Genomic DNA, 27,315 nt, shown 5'->3' with positions numbered 1-27,315 from the left:
AGCCTGAATGGAGTAAGAAAGTGACCTATAAATCCTTGTTTTATTTTACTGAATAGATGGTAGGTGAAAGTAGGATGTTACAGGGTTTTGTACCTTTGTATTTATGTACACATGTGTTTTCTTGATAACCTTAGGATAAAGGTCACCATACTTTGGGGGGCAGAATAAGAAAAGTACATAGTAGAAATCAGTGGTGATAGTTTGATACTTGAATGTGTACATCCCTATAGATCTTTTATGATGTCACCTAAGTATATACAACTTCTTACAATACTTGATGTTTCAAAGAGAATGTACATTGATTCACATATGACCTTTAGGATGATGGTATTGAAGATAATTAGACCCTGAGGGACAAGGGATGAATGTTAATAGGACTGTTTCCATCTTATTGTAGTATTTCCCTATTTCACATATGGCAAACTGTTGATATTCATTGAAAGAATGAATAAATTAATGGTATAGGAGTCAGGAATTATGAATTAAAAGTGTAGCATATAAGTGAGAGAAAGAGATTTATATTATGAGGCAGATAGACTGGGATAAAAATAGAAAGCAAAACCTGATGGAAAAAGTAAAGGAGATGAACTGGGAAGGATGTAACTATAAAGCAAGGAGGACAAAGTCATTATATGGGACCTGGTTTGACCTGAACTGAGCACTTAAAGACAGACAGAAATTGAGATTGAGTGTCAGAACCAAATATGGAAATTAGTGTATAGAAACTAAAATTTAGCCTTGAACTGGAGATCCTGGATCTGAGTCAGAGAGGGTCTCCTAATAAGACTCAAATTTGATAGATTCATACTATTTTTCAAAAACTGTATAATGTAATTTATCTGAAACATCTCATTCATTTCTTGCAACATCCCTGGAAAAAGCATTATTTTATGAACTGTCTTTTGAAAAAGGAGAAATTGAAACAGTAAGAGGTTTGAGTAATCTACCTTGGGAATGGGAGAAGTCACTATAGGAACCCAGGTAGTATATTGTGAGCACGTGCTCTTAACCACTGGAAGGGTCCCTGGAGAAAGAAAGGTTTTAGGATTATGGCTTCTCACACTGTGCAATGCAATGGGTAGGTGGAAATGTCCCGATGATACACAAGCCTGCCAGAAAATCAACATTTCCATCAGCAAGTCTCAGCAGGTGTGAAAACAATAGCACCATCTGTGTGAGTTCAGATTCCCAAGGTGTCAGAAGAGATGGCCTTGAACGTTCTTCATTCTGAGGCTAGATAGGTATAGTTCTGACTTTGGTCAAGATTGTACATCAGGACATGATGTCATCAAGGCCAGACTGACATTCTGTGGTTGGAGCTGCCTGGGAGAAAAAAAAAAAAAAAAATCCCACTAACTCTTTTAAAACATAGTTCAAAGTCAGTTATACCCTTAAACATTTCAGAGAGCATTGGTGCCTAGATTTAAACTGCTGAATTTAATCATTTTGCATTATCCAGCTTTATAACAAAGGTTTATAGGTTTTAACTATTTTAGGGGACAGTCTGGTGACCACAGAAAGAAAATTTCTTTTCAACATGCTATTTGCTTGAGAGGGTTCTAGCCCTCAAGAGGATTATGCTAGGCGCTCATAGACAATAAAATAAAATGAAATAGAGACTCCCAATACTGTTAAGTTATACTCGGTTACTAGTAGATGGCTTCATGGTAAAGTGCTGAATTTGGAGTCGCACATTGAATTCTATCACAATGGCTACTAACTGTAAAACAAATGCAGTATGTTTCTTATAATTTCAGACTTCTTGAGCAGCATTCATTGAATTTTCTCAGATTATTTATAACTGGACTCATTGTTTTAAATTTAGAAGTACCCTCCTGAACAAGATATCTGAAAACACTTGAAAATGCAAATAATATCCCTTTATAAAGTTTATCTCATGTTTTCTAGATATTCAGATTCACTGATATGTACAGAGTAAGTGCTCGATAACTTGTAACTATGAGGCTTTCTATATCCAACTTTTAAAAAACTGATTTGTGATTTATTTGCTAAGCTGTTGTGTGCTATACTAATAGAATACCTTTGTATTGATGAGTGTGTATCATTGAGGATGCTGAGGAATAAGGCTGAGTTTCTAGGCCTGTTATCTCAAGAAATAACTGTTATTTAAGCTGGAATATCTCTTTATTTCCTTGGACAGTAGAATGAATACAGATATGAAAGGGGAGAATCTTTGCTGATAATTTTTTCAGATCTAAGGATCCTGTGACTTTTTATACATTTATTAGTACACCTGTGGGACACGTTTGAAATAGTGTGGTAGAGTTTGAGATTTACATAGCAGACAAAAAGAAGGTTGCGTAGAAGAGTGTGGCTATTTTATGTATTCATGTATGTATTTACTTGGTTTACTCAGCATTTTATCTTATCTAACTTCTATAGGTAGCATAGTCCCATCTCCTTTGAGAATATTCTCCTGCATTCCACATGATCCTGATAGGGATAGAAAAGCCATACACTGTAGTGGTAAGAATGCAAGACTCACATCCAGATTTTAATACTTACTATATGACCTGGTGCGTGTTACTTAACTTCACTATGCATCTTTCATCTTAAAAATAGGTTAAATCATATTAGGCCATTGTAAATTAGGACATGTATAGTCTGGGTTCTTTTTAAAAGCAGACCTTAACTAAGGATTGGGATGCAGGGGCACCTGGGTGGCTCAGTGGTTGGGCATCTGCCTTTGACACGGGCCATGATCCCGAGGTCCTGGGATCAAGTTCCCATCAGGCTCTCCGCAGGGAGCCTATGTCTCTGCCTCTTTCTCTGTATCTCTCATGAATAAATACAATCATTTTTTTTTTTTTTTTTTTTTTTTAAGGATCGGGATGCAGTTGGTTTGTTCTGTGAAGTGATCCCAAAGGGTTGGGGCTTAGGAAGAATATAACAGTGGAAAGGTAAAAGCTAATCCAAAGTTATGTTATTTAGCTGGTCGCTACTGTCGGATGGAGCCTCCACCCTGCTGCAAGTCCTTTGAGGCCTGTGCAAACTATCCCATTGAAATGTCTACCACAAGATTGAGGGGGAGAATGTTTCTTTTTTTTTTTTTTTTTTTTGGGGGAGAATGTTTCTTAAGATGATAATTCCTCTCTTGGCCAACATTTGTGCTGTGCAGTGTTAACTGTTACACACTTATAGGTTTGCATACATGTATCAGAATAGTTTCATAGGAATCTCTCCCAGCTCTGGCACAGAAGCCCAGGGCAGAAATTGGGAGGTTTGTTGTGACACCTAGGCCAGCTACAACCAACCAGGTGAAGTAGAAATGAGGAGTAGGAGATATGACATTGGGAAGACATTGATACAGAATTCAATGAAAGAATGTGTGCAAAATGTCTAGCCCATTGTCTGGGTCATGGTAAGCACTCAGTACATGTTAACTAACAGAGTTGTATACTTTTCTGGGCAGAGGTCTATAAAAATGTTACAGAAAATCATGTCTGTATATTTCTTTCCCTTCTTTTTTTTTTTTTTCTTTCCCTTCTTATAACATGTATACTTTGTGTCTTAGAATCATATGGTCAGATCTCCATTGTACCATGTTCTAGGAACAGTCATGACCATCTTCCACCTCCATTTCTTCCCAGGAACAGGAAGAATTAATTTGTAACTTGACCAATGTCCAAAGAGTCCCCAGACTCGCAAGCATCCAGGAGATGGAAAGGCTAACAAATTCCTGTGGGCTCAAAGATGCCTGAACAGTATATGTAACTAAATAGGATAACTTCACATCCTCAATGCTTGTGCATACAACATACAGAGTGAGCTAAATGAGAGTATCTGTGAGTATGATCTGTTTCTCAAAAAAAGTTTTAGATCTGTTTCAACCCACAAATAAAGCAAGCAGTTTGGGCTGACATTTACACCTACTTATTTTCTTAATTCCCAGTTGCTTCACCTGGAACATTGAACTTTTCCTAATCATTGTGAATAATGAATTAGCAAGCTTAGCTGTAGATCATTCATAGCTTTTTTTTTTTTTAATCCATAATTGAGAAAGTGCCTCCTTTTGTCTTTTTTTCTTTGATGCTTCTTCATAATATTTAAATTTTTATTTCTTATGCTAAAATATTTAGAAGCACATAGATAGTGTTCATCAAGATATGTATCTATTAGTTAAGACCTTTTCAAATCTATCTTTCTTAGAAAAGATAGGGAGATTGGATATATTATCTGAGGAGGTAGGTAGACATAATGAACATAGTATTTTTTTTATTAAAAGTAGAAAGGACTGCTGAGAAATGTAAAAATGCAAATGATCATCAACCTTTTTGCTCACAAAAAACGTTCTTGTGGTCAAATGTCATTTTAAATATTTTAAATTTATTTTGAAAATTTTCAGTTATTTGTGCATTCTTCTAGAATATCTGTTTGGTATATATTACATGTGCTTTGCAATATTATCAAAAGCCAAACTATCAGTACGCTTTTTGACAAGATCCTTTTTGGTTAAATAAGATATTTTGACTCTTGTGCATGACCTTAAAAAGCAGCACACTGGCTCAATTTTTAAAAAATCTCAAATATAATGAGATTGGTACCCAGAAGAAGTGTTGAGGGCTGGGGAAAGTGATGGGTAAGGGGAAATTAAGCTTGTCAAGTCATTTTATTAAAGAATGTAGTGAGGGAGAGTTAGCTAGAAGGAGTACTTGGACTTGATTAAAATCCCCTGAAGCATCTGTCAAGGTAGTTCAGATGAACACGTTTGTGGTTCTGCATGCTATTTCACAGAAAATGCTAACGATATCAGGTATGTGCCCCATCATGGATTTACCTTGGCTCCAAACAACACATTTAACTACATCTGTGATAATGAATGGTCACAAATCTAGGCATAAATTTAAGACTTGGGAAGTTTGGGTCTGGTGTTAAGAGTGCCTTACTATAAATAAGGACTGGCTGCCCTTGAACATTTTTAGAGCATGTGTGAATCTGGTGTTAAAACTAGCAAAATTCATTGCCCGTTTTTCCTTTGCTAGTGGAAAAATTTACAGTATCTCTCTTGGGTCTCTTGAGCTATGTGGGGATACACAAATCTCTTTTTTAGTGAGCACCATACACTGACTTTATTAGTCTTATGGGAACCAGAATCAGCTACATTGACTGGGAGATTTGCTCATTTTAGAAAATTACATGGACTTCTGTATTTAGGATACTCTATATTATCTTAATTGTGACTCTTAACATAGTTATTACTTAATGTACAGCTTTTCTTTGCAATTTTTATCACCTTAACTCTGTTGCTTGAGGTTGAAGATTATAGCAATTAGGACAAGATGATTGACCTTCCCCAGGGTCAGCACGGAGAGCTTGTGCCAACCATGGATTCTATGAGGACAATGGTGATCTAGATTATTTAAGGTAGTAATGACAATAACTAATAGAAATTTAGGAAAATGGTTTGTTGCCTGATTTCTCATTTTATGGAAAGTGGCATTTTCCAATGGATTTTATACACCAACATATTCAACTTATAATTATCTATATTCATTGCATGAATGCTCTAGGCAAAAACCTGGAAAAGAAAACAACTAGAGACATTGCCCTAAAGATGCTCATAGCTTCATATGGGCAAGAGGCAGTTTAAAAACAACTCTATACCCCAAATAAATGCATATATATGTTCATATATGAATTAAATATAAATGTTTACATATTAACTAAAATACCCATAACAACACTATCATGAAGTAAAAACCTGGAAATTATCCACATGTCCATCAACAGTAAAGTGATGGACCATCTCATAGTTGCATGATAGGGTATAATACAGCTATGAGAATGAGTAAGTCACAACTACATGTAGCAACATGGATGAATGCCATAAACCTAATGTTGAAAGAAAATAGACACAAATGAATTTCTATGATATGATTCTATTTATGAAAAATATAGGCAGACATATTTCTGTGCCATTAGAAGTCAGGAGAGTTACTATGAGAGGCATAGTGACTTAGAAGAGGACCAGAAGGGAACCTCTGCAGTGCTGGCATCATTTTTCTTTGAGCTATATGCTGTGTGTTTAGTTTATGAAAATTCGCACACTGCACATGTATGATGTATGCATTTTTTGCATAGATATTCTTTGAGTTTCCAAATGAGGCAGTGTCATTAAGCAGAAGAAGATGATACCTTTTTGGAAGAAGTCTTCTTAAGAGCCTGGGCTATGTCTATCAGTTGTCATTGCCTTAGTTTTCTTCATAAATCGGGAAGGGTTGGAGGTCTAAAGAGAAAACATTCCTGAAAGAAGTAGTACAAACAAAAGCAAAGAAGTGGAAAAATATGAGGCAACAGTTAGATGAATTTTCAAGTGCTTGAGCAAAGTTGGGAAAGTATAAAGGGGAAAGTACTAAGTTAGGTTTGTGCTAGACCATGAAACAAAAATACTATATGCAAACTTGTCATTTTTTCTTTAGGTTTTAGGTGTCTTTGGAAATTTTTGAGCTATGGAATGGCCTAAGTTTGCTTTTGAAGTCTGGAAATGGAGCTTTGGAGAGTGGAGGGACCAAAGGGGCAAAGATCTGACCACTCTTGTGGTGTTAAAAGGGAATTTCCTGCAGATCTGCCCTGGACAACTAGCAGCAGTGGGATGGTGACTGGCACATAGTTGGCACTCAGTATTTACTTAGTGAATACCAACAGAAGCAATACATGAAAGAATAGGATTTTGTATTAGACTGTGTCAATTGGCATTCTTGAGGAATGAGTTTGCTTTTCTGGTGGCTCATCTTTCCAAACAATCTGTTTTCTGTTAGGTAATGCCATTTGAAATCAGATCTGTATCATGTGGTAAACTCCCCCACAATCTCAGGTGACATTTAGATTACTGAATCTTAACTGCTTGAGGTCCACAGTGTATATTGAGCACAATTGTGGGCCAGATGTGTTATCTTTTTGTTAATTCTGTCAAAATGCATCTTGAAGTAAAATATAAACTTCCCTCAGGTGGAATATTGTATCTCTTTCTTGTTAATTGTCCTGCATAGAAAAGCAACAGTGAGTAACTCTGGGTTATTTGGTTTGGAATTGTTTACACTGTAATTCTTAAGTCGTTTTTTTTTGTTTTTTTGTTTTTTTTTTTTTTCCCCTTGAAGGTCACTAATTCCAACATTTTGAGAAAAAACCTCCATGGTGGTAAGTGTTACATTAGTGTTTTCCCTTAGAATTCTAACCACTTATTAGGTTTTGTGTCAATTTTCACGGAAAGGTTTTGTGTCGGTTTGTGTTGAATTACATTGTCAAACTTAGTCTTGATTGTGAATACTGGAAAGAACTTGGGGACATTTGGTGACAATTGATGACGGCCATTTGCATATAAAGAGGGTAGGAGGGATGATACAGCTCCCAAATCCAAGCAGGGATGTGTGGCAGGTGAAACATGGAGACAATTTATCAGAAAAGCTTGTTGGATGAAAAGGGTGTCTGAATCATCTTATTTTTTTCAGCTAGTGTTAGGTGAAGTGAATCTACTAGACAGTTGTCTTCATTTTCTCTTTTCACTACTTGACACAGTTTAATTGTAGAGTAATGAAACAGACAGCAAGCTGATCCATTGTATATCAGTGAACAATTTTAATTCTTATTTGTCTCTACACCCTTCCTACTTCCTTTCTGCTGTTGCAATTCTACTTTCAGTCCACATTTCAGATTCTCATTGTTATCTTTTTATAAAGATTTATTTATTTATTTAAGAATGAGAGTTTTAGGCTGACTCCACACTGAGTATAGAGCCCTGGCCCTGGGCTTTATCTCAACACCCTAAGATCAGTACCTGAGCTAAAATCAAGAGTCGGACGCTACACCAACTGCACCACCCAGGTGCCCATTAATATTATCTTTAAAAATTTTTAATTTATATTATGTCATATCTCCATTCAAAAAGTTTGATGGGACATTTTGGCTTCTGCATTTTGGATCAACACTCATTGAGACAAAGAGAAAAATCTATTCTTGTAGGTGTGCTCAGAAGTAATATGACCCTAAAACAATTTTAGCATAGTTTTGTTTTACTTGGCTGATTATATATTGAACTATGCATTCTATGTCAAGGTCTTCAGTGACAGTAATGAGTTAATTAGCTCTGGAACATGTTCTGGAGTTCATTGTAAGTAAATATTGTTCAAATTTCAATTCTGATTTAGGAATATTTATCCGAGGTTGCCAAATGTTTTTCTAAATAGTCCTGTTATTCTTTTTTTTTTTAATGTGGCAGAGAAAAAAGAACCTTTGAATTTAAATTTACATATATGAGAGCTGAAAAATGTACTCACTGCCCAAGGAAATATATTCAGAATTTATAAAGGGAACATAGTGATTAGAAGAAATAACGGGTTTAGTGCAGGTTAATTACGAAAGGGATCAGGCAACTTTACCTTCATAAATCATATCCATTTCTCAAATTTGACTATTATGTGCCAACATGCTATACTTTTAACGGAAATTCTTGTAACATTTTAAACTTTTAGCACACATACCTCATACAGTCCATAAACCTGTAAACATGGAACTATTTAATGTTCCATTTAATGTTCCAATAATGTTCCATTATTTAAAATTTTAAAATGACAAACAAATAAATCTGAAATACTGTTTTGCTAGGTTTTTTTGCTAGTTTTTTATTGTCGTATAGAACTGAGACACAACTATAGGAGATGATATATGCCACCTATGAATTGGGATGTGGAATCAAAGATTGTTCTTAGAATTTTCACTAATGTTTCTAATATATGATTTTTTAATAAAAATAGTAGAAACCAAATTCATGTTTTTCATCTTTCAAGGTGAATTTTGCTCTTTCTGTTGACATTGATCTTTTCTTTGCAAAGTGACAGACAAAATCATTTGTAGGTCATGGTTTCTTTCCTAAGATATGATTATAACAAGATAAGCAATGCAAATCCAGTGTTTCTTGTTTTCTTTACCTTTTCAAAAATTTTCTTTTGCTTCCACAGATTCACTTTCTTACACTCCATCTAAAAATATTTTTTGTTTAAGAAGGAAAAAAGTGCCTTGTGGCAATTTGCATAATATGTTAATGCAGATATGCATCTAGACATCTGGATGGCATTTTAATATCTCATTCTCATTCAAGGAACTAGACCTTACACAGATGGTAGAGACAATTTTAAGAGCATTGTTGTAAACAAATAAGGCAGCCAGGAAACCAAACACACTCCAAGTTAGGCTTTGCCGCCAAAGAAGCTTTTTAGCGAGATGTTTTGACTACAAGATTGTACAGCCCTTATCAGTCTCTGACAAAAGGAGAGGTACCAGTAGGCAGTTTTCCTATGCAAAGGAAATAGGAAAAAATCCACATACCAGCATGCATTTTCAGTTTTGAATATTTGAAAGACTAAATGTATTTTTTACACTTGTACAGAATATGAGTGCATATATATACATATATATACATATACATATGTTAACATAATACATATATGTACACATATGTAGATTTTAATAAAGTGGGCATATACGATTTAATAAGAAGTCATCTTTTTCTTCCTTCTCTCCCTAGAGAGACTTTCGGTCCAATTTTTGGCTTTTAAAAGGACAGGACTCTGGAATCACACTGCTTATGCTTAAACATTGAGTTTAAATTCACAGTTTACTAGCTTGGTTATTTGAGCAAGTCACTTAGTCTCTTGTTGCATATATTTTGTCATCTGGGATAATAATGGTCCCTGTTTCATAGTGTCAATAAGAGAATTCAATGTATGAAATCATAGCATATGCCCATACATGGCAAGCATTCAATAAATGTTAACAGTTATTATCATTGTTTTAATTAATTATTTTTTTAAAAATATTTTATTTATTTATTTGAGAGAGAGAGAGAGAGAGATAGCACATGGGAGGGAGAAGGAGAGAGAATCTGGAGCAGACTTTGAGCTGAACCCAGAGCTCCATGCAGGGCCTGATCCCACAACCTCAAGATCATAACCTGAGCAAAAACCAAGGTCAGACACTTAACTGACTAAGCCACCCAGGTTCCCCTTAATTTTTTTAAATTATACTGTGTTTTTTAATCCTTCTTTTTTCCTTTCCTTCCTTTTCTTTTCCCCTTCCCCTTCCTTTCTCTTTCTCTGTCTTTATTTCTCTTCCTTTCTTTTCTTTTCTTTCCTTCCTTCCTTCCTTTCATTTTTGGCCATCTTTAATACAAAAGCATTTGAATTGTTCTCTTACAAGAATAGGTTTCTGGGTCTCCTGGGGGGTGTGAGAAGACTAGGCTCTGGAATCAGACAGATTGTGTTACACATGAGTCTTTCTCTTACTAAATGGACTGTCCTTAAAACTGTGCAGTAAGTTTCATTATATAATAGGAGGGGATAATTTCTAATTCATGGACTTGTTGCCCATGTGAAAATGTATATAAAGTAAAATGCTTTTAGGGAAATTTATGCAGGTCACACTCTTTGTTACTGAAATTTGCATGGATCCTGCTATCTAAGGAAAAGAACACTCAGCCAACATTTCTCCTTACTTTAGTGCTCTGGTAATCACTGATTAATTTGGATTAATTTGAGCCTATTTAGATTTGAGACTGAGTAGTTTGTGAGTCTAGGTTTAGCTTTTAAAATAATAAAGATTCAGTTGAGGGACTATGTATTTGTCATGTTTGCCCTTGGTTATGACAAAAGAAGTAATAGCTTTTCAGTAGAGAGAATCGGAAAAGGATAGAGATAGAGACATGAAAGCCCATCTAGAAGAGAGAGAAGACACTCAGGGTGAAATTGAGATAAGATAAAATAGAGAGTGTATATGATAGATTTCTTTCACTGGTAACTTAAGTACCCTGATTAAGATAACAATCAATTTGCTTTTCACTATTAGATCATCTCTGGGACTCATGAACTAGTCTATCTTGTCTACAGAACACAAATGAACATTTGCAGATTCCATACTTTAAATATGGAAGACCACATATGGAAGACTATGAAGACCACATATGGAAGACTATGAAGACCACATCTACTATGAACTTTAGACATATATTGACAGCACCACGCAAGGGAGAGAACAGACATGGCAAATTTTTGGTATGTCTGCTGGCACTACCTTATGTTACACCCTTGAAGGACATTACTAATCAATCAAAACTTCTCCCATTGAATACAGATGCAGTCTTAGAATGCTTTTCATTGAATAACTTTGGCAAAACAGGGATCCCTGGGTGGCGCAGCGGTTTGGCGCCTGCCTTTGGCCCAGGGCGCGATCCTGGAGACCCGGGATCGAATCCCACATCAGGCTCCCGGTGCATGGAGCCTGCTTCTCCCTCTGCCTGTGTCTCTGCCTCTCTCTCTCTCTCTGTGACTATCATAAATAAATAAAAATTAAAAATATTAAACTTTGGCAAAACATTCCATTGGGTTACATTTAGAGTGGGAAATGTTATCACAAATAGGTCAAAAAAAATGGTTTAGAACTAATCCCAGGAAAAGCATTCTAAGTGGGAGTTACCTTCCATGTCATATGTGGGGCAAGTTTAGTGTCTTAAAGGAAATCAGAAAGGATAGACGTAAAAGATGAACAATATATTACATGATTCGTATCTTAAAGAGACAAAATGAATCCTGAGTGATAAAGCAAGTATATCAAAACAAAACAAAACAAAATAGTACTTATACTACTAAGGGCCAAATAAACAGAATGGGTATTAAAATCAATAGGAGGTCATATGCCCTGAGGATTGAGGAGATTGGCCAGTGCTAATAAAAAAGAGGAGATGAGAAGGGTTTGTTTGAACACCAATAATCAAGACAAGTTTTCTGAAATGGACATTCATGTCAGAGAACAATGGGAGGTAGAATTGACAGGGCATGCAGGAAACAAGTTGTGGAAGGCCTTGAATGACACACCAAGAAATGAGTTCATTTGTAGGCAAAGGAGAACATTTGGAGATTTTGAATAGGCGATTGTAAATGTCAGAACTGAGAAGGATCTTAAGAGATCAGTTGGCCTAACCCTCTACATATGAGGGCTTTTACTTATTTGATAATAGCAGCTGATTATTTATTTTCAGAAGATTAGATGCCTTTCTAATATAGCTGATTATATATGTCCAGCTTTAAAAAAAAATGGAGGGAATTTTCCACAGTAAAGGGGGAGATAAGATGACTTCGGCCATGCTCTCAAGGACACTGATTAGAGTCCATATGCTTTTCTTAGTTTTTTATAGTCTATTGCATGCACAGCATCAGTTTCCACTTAGAGAAGGGTTTGTTAATTTCAGCACTATTGATATTTTGGACCAGATAATTCATTATTAGGTGGGAGGAATCCAAGGCATTGTATGATGTTTAGCAGCTTCCTGGCCTCTATCACTGGATGCCAGTAGCACCCCATTTTCCTCATTGTGACAACCGGAATTTTTCCCCCAGACATTATCAAATGTCTTCTGTGGGTTAAAATCATCCCTGGTTGAGAACCACTAGTTTAGAGGATGGGCTTCTGTTTATAATTTCAAAAGAGGGGGATCCCTGGGTGGCGCAGTGGTTTGGCACCTGCCTTTGGCCCAGGGCGCAATCCTGGAGACCCGGGATCGAATCCCACATCGGGCTCCCGGTGCATGGAGCCTGCTTCTCCCTCTGCCTATGTCTCTGCCTCTCTCTCTCTCTCTGTGTGTGTGACTATCATAAATAAATAAAAATTAAAAAAAAGAGAAATAAGTTACTTAGAGTTCAAAATACAATCTTTACATGTAATCAATCAGGCAGTGATTTTCAGGATACATTAAAGGAAGTAGAGATGGGAGACAATGAGTATGCAGGGATGACCATGTTAATGTAGTCATGAATCGAGGAGATTATTAACTAGAACTGTGAACCTGGGAATAATGGGAATAAGAAATAGAGGTGCTAACAGGAGGAAGGAGTAGCAGCAGCAGTAGTAATAACTATAGAAGCAGCATTTATTGTGCACTCATATTACTCCTCAAAAGAACCCTTTCACACCATTGCTACTATCATTATTCACATTTTACAGATGAGGAAACTGAGGTTTAGTGGCTTCCCAAGGTAGAATCAAGACTCCACCCTGCGCTTGTCTTACTTCAACACTCTATTACGGTCACTCCTCAAACAGTGAGGCTTTGTGTTGCAAATAGTCAATAGGAAAAGGCCCTCAGAATGGTTACACTCTCTGTTAAATTATGCCATTATTACCTGAATCCACTCACTTTATTTAAGTAAGGAAACACAAATGACTCCCCTTAAGAATAGAATAGGCTGGTTCAAGGCTCAGAGCCCCATCTAGAGGAGTTGCATACTGCCACAGCATGCTAATTCATCAAGAGACAGCATCCACAACATATAATGTGCCCACTTTCCATGGGCATATTTTGCATGTCTTTTCATTAAAAATTCATTACAAAGATAAGAGTTTGATTATCATATAACAAATAAAGCCAAATTATGGCATAAAGGAAGTTTAAAAAATGTAGACAGAAGTAGTTATAAGATTTTAGGCATTATAAAATCTATTTCTTACTGTTAGCATTGTAAAAAGTTTTGTGCTATCTTAAAGACTTTTTATAGATATTATTTTATGCCCCTAACTCGGTTTCACAATTTGAATGTGTTCATGAATATAGCAAACTTCCATTTTGCTCTGAAACTAATTAGCTTTTTTGTGGACCCCCCCAAGCTGGTCACATCTTTCCTTTTATTTGGAGATTAACAACAACAACAAAAAAAAACTTTTTGTTTATTTGTCAAACACAGAAACAACTACATTAAGACCATGTGGGAGAAATATAAGGAGAAAAACTCCAGAAACCACCTTTTGGAGCTGGTTGTAAAATATCTGGATGGAATCATAATGATGGAAAAATACAGATGCCTATTTTGAAATCAGCAAATAAATTATGCTTATGATAAAATTCCGATTTTCTCACGTTAGAGTTTTACTATATATGTCCATTGAAGCATGAGTCTAAGAATAGATCAAAAACAGGGTTCAAATATGAACCCTGATTATTCAGTTCTTCTTAGTTTTAGTTTCTCCACTTGTGAAATGGGAATAAATTATAAACCTCACAGACTGTTAAAAGAGAAGTGAGATAATGTATTTAAAATGTTTACACAAGGTCTAGCATAAAGCATATCAAACATGGTCACTTTCCTATAGAAACAGAACCATTTACTAACCTCTGCAGTTGCCATAATGGGAGGGTAGCAGAACTGGACATAAAAGGCTGATGTTATTTCAGTTCAATATTCAATATTTATGGAAATAACCATTATTTCAGCTTTTCTGGGCGTGGCAGTTTTTCTCTCCCAAACACCTTTTTAGGTGGTCTTTATTTAACCACTAATGAGTCAGTAACCTCCCTTCTATTGCAAAATTCAGCCTATGTTATCAGGAAAGGATATATGCTTATGTACATAAGAAGTTTAGGCATGGGACACCTCAATTTGCAATCATAAATGGGCTGAGTGAATGCTATCACATTCTAGCATTGCCATTGAGATCCTGGGTTAACTCTACATTCTAGAGCCTAAATTTGTGTTCTTTGAAACTTCCCTAGGCAAATATATTTCAAATGCACTTTCTATTTTTATTATTAGTCTCCCAAATTTTAATTATGCATAGTATAAATAATAAGAATAACACAGCATGAGACAAAGTGCAGTATTTATGCATATTCCTTGTGAAAAACCAAACTGAAAGGTTATGAATAGAGTTGACACCCATTTAAAAAATTGAATCTGTCTGGTTTAGTTAAAGCTATTACTGAGGGAAGAAACCATGCTCACTTATATTTCTGGTATGTTTTGTTTCTAATAGGAAAAAACACATACACCAAAAACATGCTACATTTGTCATTCTCTTTCTGTGTAGATGAGGCTAGCATGCCTCTCTATTTTTTAAATTTTTTTTTTTTTGAAAATGCCAGTGAACACTTTGCAGAAGTGTACGCTGTATTAGCAATTAGATTTCGTCAAATGGCAGGTGGTTATGAATTTTGTTTCCAAAAAGGAGACCTGAGGGATACTCCATATTAAAGGCTTTATTCCCTTTTGGTAGAAACATGCAAATCATTTGCTTTTGCTAAAAAACATCTATGAAACATTTCTTCACTTATTATTTCCCTTGGGAGCAACAGTTCCCTATTATTCATAATTGTAAATGCGATTGACATTTGAAGTTTATGTTCATGGGGATAAGATATTTTTGGGCATTTTTGGGATATGAAGCCCAGGAAAATCTAGTTTTTCTTTGTAATCCATATGTATCTACCATATGTTAATTGGGCTAACTTAGATGACCATTTCAGATTGGCTTTATTATTCATGTTTCTAGGGAACAAAGAAGGTTGGAAAGTGAATTTAACAAGCAGAACAATGGACTCTTCATTGAAATTATGGAGAATAAAGACATATGCATGAAGCAACAATTTGTGAAGTAAAGTGTCATTAAATGGAATCTGTTGCCATTGTAAAGTAAAAAATGTTTGAAACAAGGAAGGTCTGTACTTTCAGTTAAAATGGCAATAAAAAGACGACAGGAAAGCAGGACACTCCAGGCTAGGCTAGCTGCTTCTGTGATGTCCCAATCTTTATTTATCTGCTGGAGAGTCAGTCAGTGATAGCACTGATATACCACACCTGAAACACTGGAAGAGCACCTTTGAATCTACTCCAGTCTATCATGTGATGCAAGTACCAGGACATCTGGTCTTCCTAGTAAAGCTCCATAAAAATCTCACCAGGGAAAAAGGAATCCTCTATATGTGGAGTAGAGATGTGAATCAGACAACTGCTAAACTCCATGACTTATCTGCCTCTAAATAATTGGTTAACTTAGGCCACCTGTATTTATAAGCCCGGAGGTGTTCCATGCCACTACACATTCTCCACTACTAACAACTGCCTGGAGTTGCCAAAAGAGTAATTGCACCATGGTGAGACACTGCTGTTTGAGCTCTGCCAAAGTAAGGGATAAAAAATGAAGAATATCAATGAAAAGTAAGTGAGGACTGCATTATAATATAAATTCTATCTCGGAGTTTGTTCTGACCAGCAGAATTGGCATATAACAGATGATGGGCTGACGCTACTTTCAATGCTTACTTCCCCAACCTCATTTTTTCTCAGACCCCAAAACACAAACCCCCCGGCAAATAGACACACAGCTGTATGTGCTTGGCAACTAGCTACCCATTTCATTGTTCAGTGCTTCTGGAAGGGCATCGGATGCAGTTCTAGCCTGGAAGCATTCGGAAAACTAATCCTGTTCCTGATATCTTTGTTTCTTCCTGATTGACAGTTAAAGGTGACTTTCCCTCATACAGTCCTGCCTGCCGTTAGCAATTTTCCAAAATTAAATACCATATTTTTGTATTTGATAGGCACAGCTGTGTCTTACCAAGGGCAAACCCACCTGCACAGCACTCTGTGTTCATTTATATACTGAGAACTTTATTTAGAACCCAGTTTTAGTGTGGAAAAAAAAGTCAAATTGTGAGAACCAATTTTGAGAGCAGTGAATTCTTGAATTCCACATTGAGTTGTGAAAAGGGCAAATTCATTTGCTTCTAATAGAAGTAATATAGGCCTAGTCAAAATCTTTGCAGTGAGGCAAATGGGATGGCCATCTACCTGCGTGAACTATGTATGTATTAGTTTCTGCATCTAGTTTTAAAAACTCCACAGTGTTCTGCACTTGATAAATACAAGTGGAAAGTAGCAAGTTTAAGTTTAGAGATTGGTGTGAAAGTATTACCTCTGGTGTTTGGCCAGATGTCTCCATTTCTAAAAGTCTCCATTATATTGACTGCCAGTTGTACTGTCTGAGTAGTTGAATGTTCATAGTCATTTGGGGCTCAAAGAATTCTCTAATTTGGGATTCAGGGAGGTGGACTATATGAACCATTCCAATTAAAATAGCATTTCTCCAGGCAAAATTAATTTGATACTTGAGGTAACATTGGTTAACTCTTGATATTTATGAGAATCTGCCATTTTCCAAAGTGTCACTCAAGGGGCATTTCCTAGTCTCAAGGTGTTTTTTTAAGAACAGAGATTCTGTAATAATTACATCTGAGTCATAATTCATATTAGCATTTCAAGGCTGTGAGAAATCCTGCAGTATGGAAAATTGTTTCTCAAAGTTCATTGACCTTATGCATTAGCTATCATCTTTCCTTTGCCCCTCCAGGTTTATTTTTCCACCTCTGTATTCATGGAGCTACCCTGGATGGGTTATAACATTGGGTTTCCCTTCTACTGACTTGTAGTATTGCAGTAGTGCTGAGCACCCTCTGGAGAAAGGAGGGAGGGAGAAGGGTTTGAGGGAAGTGAAGTCAAGATTATTATTTCTCTGGCTTCCTTCTTACATCCTGTATCCTTCCATCAAAGATCATACTTCCTGCCACGTGGGCCTCTCCACAGAGCTGTCCCTCTAGGTTCTGTAAACTCTTTTCTCCCTGCACCCTTTCATTCATATCCTGGTAACACACTGCCTTTTGGGTACTGGCACCCCTTCTGATTTTGCTACAAGTTGCCCACACCTTTAAAAGAATTTCTGCTTTTAGACTCTTCTTAGATGACTAATTTTGAGTATGTCTTCTGAGTGATACGCATTATATTCTCTTTACCTCTTTACCTTGCTGCTTCATGCATGATATTTTGATGGAAATAAAAATTGCAACATTTAAAGTGAGGAAAATTATTGTGGTGTCAAAGTATCTAGAACATTATCGATTAATATATAGCTAACAATAAGTAGATACTCTCCCTGTGTAGACATATTCTCTGGCAGTAAAATCAGATACTTCTTAATTTTATCTGCGTTTATTTCACCATTGTCACCTTTCCTTTTGCTCTTTTAATTTTTTTATTTGAATATAGTTGGCACACAGCACTGTTGTTCTTAATGGATTTTATTGTTATCCAAGAGTGATAACAATTTAGATAGTCAAACATCAGTAAGCCATGCCATTTATCTATTTAGTCAATAAATATTTATTAAGCTTATATTTTTGTGTGTCTAGCATTGTATTAGGTGCTTGAAAAACAAAATGCAGAGAAAAATTAACATGATCGTGGCTCATCCCAAAACAATCTGTATTCCCACCACCACGGTAATAATAGCATACCAATATCAATACTGAACTTACTAATAGTTAACATTTACATAGCTCTAAATGCAATGTAGCATTTATGTAGTATGTTTTTCCTGTATTAACTCATTTAGTTTTTCCAGCAACCCTATTTTAAAAAGTATTAATATTATCCCTATTTTACAATAAAGAAAATTGTGGCAAAGGCAGATTAAATGACTCTGTTTAAGTTTACACTGCAAATTAATGCTGACAGAGCTGGATTTTGAGTCCATGCAGTCTGAGTGCAGGGGAGGCATAGCTGATGAATGAAGAGAGGGCAATAGGAGGCCTTAACTAAATTGAGATCCAAAGGATGAAAAGATGAAGGGAAAAGAGTGTTCCAAAACAGAAGAACTTGTGCACATGCCCTTAAAAACCTAAAAATAGAACTACTGTATGACTTAGCAAACCTACTTGTGGATACTGATATAAAAGAATTGAGGTTAGGATCTTGAAAAGATATTAGTATTCCCATGTTCTTTGCAGCACTATTCACAATAGCCAAGATGTGGGAACAACAAAATGTTCCAGATCAATGCATAAAGAAAATTAGACATATACATACAACGGAATACAATTCTGCAATATGTGACAACATGAATGAGACTGGAGGATGTTATGTTAATGAATGTGAAATAAGCCATTTCAGAAAGACAAATACTGCATGATTCCACTTGTATGAGGTATCTGAAATCATCACATTCATTGAATCAAAGAGCAGAATGGTGGTTACCAAGGACTGGGGGGAGAGAGAATGAGGAGTTACTAATCAACAGACAAAGTTTTATTCAAGCAATATAAATACGCTCTATAAATCCACTGTATGACACAGTACCTATGGTCAACAGTAATGTACATTTTTAAAAATTTAAGAGGTTAGAGCCCATGTTCAGTGTTCTTGCTACAATAAAACACAGTTTAAAAAATTGGCACAGCACTGTATCATCCAGAGAAGAAGCTACACAGTGAGGACAGTCAAAATGGAATTGTTAGGTAGTTGTCTATACAAAGATGTCAGTCATTGACTTACTGGCCCTATATGTAGCAGTGGCCATAATATGTGTTGGGAAATGATCACAGACCCTCAATTTAAAACCTTGGTTGTCAACCTTCTTGTATAATCAATACATTTTAAAAAAACTGGATAATTTGATGGCACTCTTGAAGGAAGAACTAAAGTAAAAATAAATTAAGTTTCTGAATATTTAAAAACTACTTTGGCAATTATTGAAAAATTTGTTTGTGATTTTTGAAGAGCTAAAGAACTCTTTACTGTCCTGACCATATTTTCTTGAACAAGTCGTGATGCAAATTTCTTACAGTGTCTAGCATACAAGATATCTTTCTTTAACACTAGTGTGCCTTTATATTAAGCCTTATCGCTTCCTTGCAGCAACTTACTCCCAGCCCGGCTGAATGAGCAATGCTCTACCAGAGAGCACACTGTAAGAGTGTGTTGTCTCAAACGTAGCAAAAATTGGTTTTCATATGGTGTCAGGTAGAAAGCACTTTTGAAAACTGTTTCTTGCTTTCCTGACAATACTGAAAAGCAGAGTAAACTAAGTGTTCCACACTTCCAGGTTCAGAAAAATGCCCACTGTTGTGCCAGTCAGCGACTGCAGAGCTTGCTAGGAAAAGGTACTGAAAAAGTATCACTTCTGGAAGCCCAAGTCTCTGGGCATTTAGAGGTAGAGGAAAGGCCGAGAATTCCATAATCTTACCTCTGTCCATGCTAAGGGGACAGAAAAGGATTCGAACTGTCTCCTACCCCTCCCTTTCACATATGGCTACAGAACATGAAAAAAGGTGTAAGAAAGAGGCTAAAGTGTCAGAGGAAATCCCAAAGCAGCCTGTGTTCCCTCAGGTTGCCATGGCAAAGACACTAGAGTTTTCTCAAGAGTGAACCTTATTCTACAGAAGTTAGCTGGGACTTAACCATTTTCTTAGTACTCGTCAAGGACTCTGATAAAGGGGAGCCTAGCAACAAGAGTATGGAAGGTAGATCACTTTGGGGGCCAGGAGTTTGGGACAGAGTGGTATTGGGGACTTTGAGACAAAAGTGTGAAATTTTAGTAATTGGATTGCATCACAGAAACAATCACGCCAGGCTGGATTTTCCACCAAAATCGAATGAAAAGAAAATTATGAGTGCTCTAGGCAGATGGAGATAGAGGACTGCTCTAGACCTAGAAGGCTATATTCATATTTACCCTAATAGCAAGATACATGTTGTTTGCACATATCTGTGTTGATATTTCTTTTTTTTTAATGATTTTATTTATTTATTCATGAAAGACACACACACAGAGAGAGAGAGAGAGAGAGAGAGAGAGAGAGAAGCAGGCTTCATGCAGGGAGCTTGATGTGGGATTCAATCCCAGGACTCAAAGGATCATGCCCTGGGCCAAAGGCAGACGCTAAACCGCTGAGCCACCCAGGGATCCCCTGTGCTGATATTTCTACCTGAACATTGGCTACCTTATCTAAGGTCAAAATTTGGGAGCCCATTTGTAAAATGACTTAGTGTAATGTACTGTTGATGATCATTTAAGAGCTGCTGGTCTATGGTCTTCTGGGAGGAAAAAAGAATATTGCTTATCTGTGTAAAACTCAATGTAAGAAATTTCCCTCAGACATGAATACTAAAACAACTGCCCTCCACCCTAAGAAACAGGGTGCTGAGCTGCTAGGAAGTTTCAGTCTTGGCTTGCTTTATACTGGCTCACAGCTACTGTTATACTTAGCATAGTTGCCTTTTTAAAATTGCGACAACTTTTTCATATTTTGTGGGTTTTTTTTATCTCGATTTTGTGTTCTCTTTCTCCCTATCAATTTTATCAGACCAAAATCTTTTTTAGAAGTGTTGATGTTAGGGGGCCTGGGAGGCTGAGTCGGTTAAGTGACTGCCTTCGGCTCAGGTCATGATTCCAGAGTCTTGGAATCGAGCCTGGCATTGGGCTCTCTCCTCAGGGGGGAGTCTGCTTCTCCCTCTCTCTCTGACAGCTGCTGTGCCTACTTGTGCTCTATCTCTGTCAAATAAATAAATAAAATCTTAAGAAAAAAGAAGTGTTGATATCTAAATAAAATTAATTATGTTTGTTAGATATATTGCATTTTTTCTTGATTTGTTCATTTCTTCTATGATACATGCAATTTGGAAATAGATCTATGTAGGTAAAAGTTACACATTTATAGATATTGATTATGCAGTTATATAGTATATATATACATATATGAAACTTTAATCATATATATGATTATATACACACACGGGACTTTTAGTAAATTCTTTTTAAACTTTTATTTTTAAATGTGAGTGAAAAGAGCTGGTGTGATGGTATCTGAATCTGTTGTCCCAATTATAATCTCACAACTTTGAGCTCCCAACACAGTTGGAAATACCATTTATCTGCAGAATTCTTCTGCTGGTGTTTTGCTCCTAGGGAAGCAGAGAAAATAAAGAGCTGACTGCCTTTAATGTTTCAGCTTTTTACGTCCATCATAGTGTTCTGCTTTTAGCAAACACCCCCACACATTAAAAGTTTGCTTCATATTTAACCTCAGGAATTTCCTTCGGTAAGCTGGTCCTAAAAACTTGCCCCAGCATTATACAAATGCTGTTGAAACATCTATTTGTGCTTTTCTTTTCTCTCTTTTTTTCTATTTCAACTGAAAGTATACTTACCCTAAAGTGCACATTTGCAATAGGCATATATTACTAATGGCAGAAATAAATTTCAATGCAAATTCATATTGTTCTTGTACATAGTGAAGTAACAGCTTTTTGGAAATCATGTGCACAGGCTCTCCAGGACATCTCTGATCTATTATTGATTTCATGCATTGTGAGACTTTTATTTTTGTGTCCCCCACCCCTTGCTTTTAGGTGAAATTTTTAAGCCTCTTAGTATTATCCTTGCTCTTTGGATCGCCCAGGAATTTGTCTAAGACCCCTCCAGAGAAGATGACATACTAATATGTGACTGTGTAATTGAATTTTTGACATATGCAAAAATAGTTGTAAAGTCGGTAAGAGAGAAAGTACTGTAAATAGATATTTAAAAGAAGGGAACAGATGGCCTCTTTGTGAAGATGTTCAGATAAAGCCGAAAAATCACAAACAGATGGTTTATATGTATGGGGTAGGTTGATGAGGGAACCTGAAGCTCGTGGGGCGGAATGGACAGAGCTCCAACATTTCCTAAAAAACTGGAGTTTGGATTGTCAGATGAAAGCGTTATAGACCACATGAAAACACAGGCAAGCTATTAAAAATGTGGCACACTCCATTTCATCTTCCTGGAAACCTCCATTTGCATTTCCTTGTTCCAACAGTAAATATATACCTAACACTAAACTGTTGAGGAGGAACATTTTAAATGTGAGGATGATAGGGCAGATAGAATACAAATATTGCAAAGTGTACACAACTAAATTAATGCTGACTTAAGTTTAATTCCTTTTCAATATTGGCTTAGCCTTGTTTATTTACTTTATAAATAAAATCTTAAGAACATTCAAAATATAGCAGCTCATTTTCACACATATACCTATTTCTAGTTGTGGAGAATATATAGAGTTTTTAAGAGAATAAATAGTCCATGAGCTCTCAGGCAGCACTTTCCATGTGAGATGGTTCTTATAACAAAAAGGCAGACAAACTTGTGTTTTTGTTTTGTTTCATTTTTTTAAAAATAATTACACAAGCAATCCTTGAATAATATAGCTGAAAAAATGTAGAATTGTGTAGATTTAAAAGTAATCCCTCACCCCCCATCTTCGTCTGATTTTAAATCTGTACTGATCTTTAGTAGTAACCACTGTTACCATTTTAATACCTATTTTCTTCTATCATTTTATAAGAATTTGAATGTGTGTGTATATATATATGTGTGTGTGTGTTCAAATTCACATATATGGATTTTATTTAAACCTTTATTCAATCATTTCTGTTCATAGGCTCCCCCTCCCCTACTCCACCCCCGTTAATAACGTCTTAGATTTTTACACAGAAATCCAACTCATTTTGATGAAGGATCACATACTATTGCATAGAATCAAAATACCACCATCTATTTGAGGAGTATTTGGCATATTTCTGTTTTAAGCAGTCTATTACCAATATGCTTCATTGAACAAATATGAACAGATGTATTTATAATCATGTGTGGAAAAATGAAAGAATTGTTAGGTGAATACCAAAATCCAGAACCATTAAAATTTTTTTGAGAGATGGTACCAAATTGCATTTAACAAATTACATTTCCCTCAAGATTATGTGAGGGCACCATAACTCAATTCCTTATCAAAAGCAATTGAGATAGTGATTCTAACTTAGTTTTACAAGTATTAGTTTGTAAAATACCTATAGAATTATTGTTTAACACCTAACTATAATTTGACCTGTTAGAAAAATTTTCTCCTCACATCTGAGCTGAAATTTCCCTTTAACACTGATCCGTCCATCCTGGTTCTACTGTTAGGAATCACAGAGAAAATGTTTCTGATCTATTATAGTAACATATTCACATCTTAGAGACAACCATGATGTCTCTCTGAAATGTTGTCTTCTGTCAACTAAGTGTCTGTACCTAGTTCCTTAAATCATTTCTAATTAGATTCGTTTTTGATCATTTCACTCACTCTCCTCTGTATGTATTCTGATATAACATACAAAAATAATATTCAGAAACAAAGACTAGTCACATGGGAAAAAACAAGTAGTTTACAGAGTCCTACATGAAGAACAGCTTTGATATTACCTGTGTTTTATAGCCTTATACTTACTCATAAAAGGAATTTGAATAATATGGAACAAATTTTATGGAGTCGCATTTCTTTTTTTCTTGAGAACTGATCTATATATTCATGCATGTTCCTTGTACAATTTGGGCAAGAAGATTGATAGGGCTATGCTCTATCTACTCCTCCAATATATCCCCCTGGAAACTTGCTCTATTAGTTATACATGTTGATTAAGATCACCAAGTTTTATTCCAATTCTACTTTACTTGACCTTTGCAGATACTTTCTTTCTTCCTATCCGTCCTTTTTGGCTTCTTCCAGGCTTCTGCTATTTCATTCTCATTTTTTTTTTCTATTAAGCTCCGTACTCTTCATGGTCTTTATCATGACAATCCACTATAATTAATTTCTCTGGGTTCTAAAAGAGAGCATATTTATCTTGTTTCATTTAGGTGTGCTTTGTCCCTGAGTAACACAACCTTTGAAAAGATATATTGGCTGATTTCTTTGAAAATGATATTCATAACTCTTTGCAGCAAATATGCCTGATTCTAATTTTTAAAACGCTCTTATTTCAGAAGATTCCAATTATATTTTAAAACAAATTTAGGCTCAACAGACATTTTAAGGAGCATCTGTTTTGAGTCAGACATACTACTAGGAACCTTTACTATGATTGTTTTGTTAGCAAAACTTATTAAGTACATGGAAGTGAAACTTTGAAATGTGAGCCACTTTTTATATCAGAGGAAGAAGAAACAACTCCTATTTTAGGTCTAAATCTATAAAAAAGAATACCAGTATTTTATGTGTGCGTGTTTTCCAATTTCAAACCACTGAGATATATTAGCTCAAGTGATACCACAATATGGTGGAATATAATAGTTTCATTTTTAAAGAAGAGAAAATTGAGTTTGTTACAAATGCTGATGTTCTTACCACTATTCCACAGTTACCTTGGCTAGGTCTGTAGTGTTTTTCTTTCTCTCTGGCTTCCAACAGGGTGCCAAATTATTTCTTAGTTTTAATTGCCTTACTCCAGGAGTCTCCATAATCAAAACAGGCAGCAATTCTTTCTTAGTTATTGGTCTGCATAGTAGGTTCATATTATTTTTAAAATGAATATATTTTACTCAGGTTTCCAACTGTTTTGTGTTTGTGTGTGTGTATGTGTGTGTGTGTGTTTTCCAGTGAGTGAGGAAAGAAGGCATGCATGCCATTTTTGCTCAACATAATCCTATATTTCCATGAAGTCGGCTTATTTTCACTGTTTACTTTGTTTACCATACATTCTATAAGTCTTTATTAAATGAATGAATATAGGAACTCTGTGGTATTTAAGTCACTGTGAACATGGTCCCTAATTGGCCTATGTGTCTATTTGCAGCATCTCAATCTCCAGTATTTTGATAGCACTTACATAAATATTCACTTCACCGTAGCAACTTACTTTTTTTTTTGCAACTTACTTTTTGAATAAATATTGTGATTTAAAACTTTGTACATTGGGAAAAATGAATATACTTAAATAGCAACCATTTTATTTCTTCTGATATATCTTTGTCTATGTTGATATAGACCATATACGTATAAATTCTAATAGCGACATACTTTTACACTCCGCTGGGAAACTATCTTTTGCTTGAAACTTTTGCACTTGTTGAAATTCATAGTTGATTGAACTAAGTTTTGCATTTCCATTATAAAGAGTGATACATAACTTTTCTTCTTTACATACTTGTAGTTCCATAGGTGTACAGTTGTTATTCATATAACAGCAAACTTGTCTGTGACTAAAGTATGTTTTTTACAAATTTTCAACAGTGATACTCTCATTCAAGCTTTTAGGACAAGATAGTTTGTATCCTTAATACCTTACCACTCCCCCTTATACTTGTAATTTTTTAAATGCTTTCAAAAACTGGAAACTTTGTGAAAAGGTCTAAAGGCACTTGTTGATTTTTTTTTTTTTCTGATACCACTTGTGAATGGTGCTGTGGCCATTTTCAAACAGCTGAGCCTCCCACTCATTTAGCATATTTGTTGTCATTTTTTCCCTTAATTATAGTTTCTACATTGAGAGAAGTTTTTTTTCTTCTGATACCTTCATTAACCCCAAGTTGAGTCATTCTTTTTTTTTTTTAAGGTCTATCAGTTTATTTTGCATGAATTAGATACATAGTTAATTTAGCCATTTCCCAATTTGCTCTCCTAATACACAATATTCATAGTAGAGTATTTTTTCTGCTGATCTTATTAACCATATATTATTAGGTAATCGAGTCTTCTTGAAGTATATAATATAAACAATAAGATCAATATAAGACTATATTTATATACTTATATATACATATATATGAGATCAATATAAGACTATAGTCATGTATATATGTAAGATCAATATAAGACTATATAAATATATAAAATCATTTTCTTACATTGAAAAAATGCTGTGGTAGCAACAGCTTTTGAGGTGTGATTTTGCTAAATTTGTGGTCTTAAATGATTCTTCTAATCATGAAAAGAACATGTGAGTGGAAATGCAAACGTCATCTATTCTTTTAATAGAGTTCCCAGTCTTCTATAACTTTGGGAAAACTCTCCATTAATTATTGGCTTTCTAATTCCCCTTCAAAGTAACAATATAGTAGGCTATTATAATTTTCTCCCTAAGATTGGTTCATATCACCTCCTAAACCAAAATGGATTTTGAGATTTTGTCTTCCTTTCCGTGTGAACTGGTCTAAGAGAAATAATTGCCAACAGTATCGCTAAAAAAGCTATGACAGTGATTTTAAGCAAAATATCCCACTTACTACAACGGGTCTTTGCTCTTGGTGACACCAAATGTTCATTTGGAGTAATGTTTCTCCCCACTCAGCCAAATATTTTGGTATCCTCTATAGATACCTCAATTTCAATATGGCCAAAAAAGTCTCTCCAAATCTCTCTCTTTCCCAAACTGTTTTCCCTCCATTATTTTTAATTTTGTTACTATATCTGTATCCACTATTTCCAGCTTAAAACGAGTTACCATTGACTGTTTCTGTTACTCATTCCCACAAATCTTTTTGAGTCTACTTTCAAATACTTCTCAAATCTTATCTCTTCTCTCTTTGCCCCCTTTTTTTTTTAAGATTTTATTTATTTATTCATGAGAGACACAGAGAGAGACTGAGAGAGGCAGAGACACAGGCAGAGGGAGAAGCAGGCTCCATGCAGGGAGCACCACGTGGGACTCGATCCCGGGTCTCCAGGATCACGCCCTGGGCTGAAGGTGGCGCTAAACCGCTGAGCCACCCGGGCTGCCCTCTCTTTGCCCTTAGTAAATGCTTTCTTTTCGGTAACTTTTATCTTTTACCTGGACTATATCTGATCATCCTGACTTATCTCCCCATCCTCTGTTCTTCCTTAACCTTACATCCCTGGATATTTCATTC

The 27,315-nt window shown here is 35.7% G+C and overlaps 1 long non-coding RNA gene across 1 annotated transcript; it reads right to left on the bottom strand.

The window, feature by feature from the left end:
- Positions 1–870: 870 nt before the first annotated feature.
- Positions 871–27,315, bottom strand: LOC144291194 (uncharacterized). Its single transcript, XR_013358523.1, has 5 exons — positions 27,237–27,315; positions 26,314–26,386; positions 24,147–24,293; positions 6,157–6,264; positions 871–1,323 (listed from the first exon to the last, which is right to left on the bottom strand). It is a non-coding gene; the product is annotated as an uncharacterized LOC144291194 (long non-coding RNA).

This window comes from Canis aureus, chromosome 19, assembly GCF_053574225.1.
Source record: "Canis aureus isolate CA01 chromosome 19, VMU_Caureus_v.1.0, whole genome shotgun sequence".
Taxonomy (NCBI): domain Eukaryota; kingdom Metazoa; phylum Chordata; class Mammalia; order Carnivora; family Canidae; genus Canis; species Canis aureus.
This window is presented reverse-complemented; position numbering and strand designations above follow the sequence as displayed.